We start from the raw sequence: 1,119 nt of genomic DNA, 5'->3' as shown, positions 1-1,119 counted from the left end.
GGACCCCGCTGTTATGCGATATTGTACGGCTATTTGCGTTTTGACTGTTGCTATTGTGCTGCTGCTGTGTGAGTGAGAGTGGATGAGACGCACTGTCAAAGTGCGAAGCGAGTGAGGAGCTCTATCTGCGGTTCCGTACCCCGGCGACAGGCTCGGCCAGAGAAAAGCGAAGCGTTTGGCAAAGAGTGAATGAGTATAAATCATATAAACCGTTGGTTTGGAATTCAACCTTACTGTCCGAAGGGGGGCAGATTTTAGAGGAGAAAAGATTTTAGCTATTGAATTGAAAACATCCAGACCCCCAACGCCTTTCTAATGTAGCTCCATCTGATTTCCCTTTTGAAATCCTGTGTTTAGTGTATGAAAACAGTTGTGAAGCTTGTATTTCTGTGCATGTATCAATTGTGAGAGAAAGTGGTATTGTACTTCTACTAGATGGAGTGGGTGGTGTCCAAGCTGCCAGAGGAGAGAGCTCGGTATCAGACTAGAAAGAGCAAGAATAAAAAATGAAAGTGCAGATAATGTTAGAGTAAGGGGAGCGTGGCAGAGAATAGTGAGAAATTTGAGAGAAACTGGTTAGAAAAGTACAGCAAGTGTATGTGTATGTAAGAAGAGATGAGGAAAAGGCAAAAGCGATGGCAAAGATGATGGCAGAAGTTGTAAGAATTGTGGACGTGATTAACAGGTTTGGGTGTGCAGAGCTGTAAGGCTCCTGTTATGTGGTGCTTGTGCAGAGCTGAAAGGCTCCTGTTTGGAGGGGACCCGTGCCCCTGTGCCTTTTGTGTTTTGTTGTGAAAAGCCAAAATTGGCAGGTTTCAGAGCTGAGGCGAATCCGGAGCTCCTATCTTGTGGGGAACCCCGCCACCAGTCTGGGGTTTATTGTGGAAAACTAGAATTGGCAGATTCTAATCCTGAAGCCAATTCTGCAGCTGCTGCCTTGTGGGGATGGTGCTGTCCCTGTGCAGGCCCAGGTATTTGTCATGCAGCCTCATCTGCGGGGGCTGTAAAGAAACCTATGGAGAAAATGTTTTGCTATCCTTCCGTGGTTAATTTGTTAATCACCTCTCTACTCCTGGGGTGGACTTGGTAATAAAAAAAAAGAAAAAAAAAAAAAAAAAG

This window comes from Antrostomus carolinensis, unplaced genomic scaffold (assembly GCF_000700745.2).
Source record: "Antrostomus carolinensis isolate BGI_N321 unplaced genomic scaffold, ASM70074v2 scaffold26732, whole genome shotgun sequence".
In the NCBI taxonomy this organism is placed as follows: domain Eukaryota; kingdom Metazoa; phylum Chordata; class Aves; order Caprimulgiformes; family Caprimulgidae; genus Antrostomus; species Antrostomus carolinensis.
The sequence above is the reverse complement of the archived record's forward strand: the minus strand, read 5'-3'. Positions refer to the sequence as shown.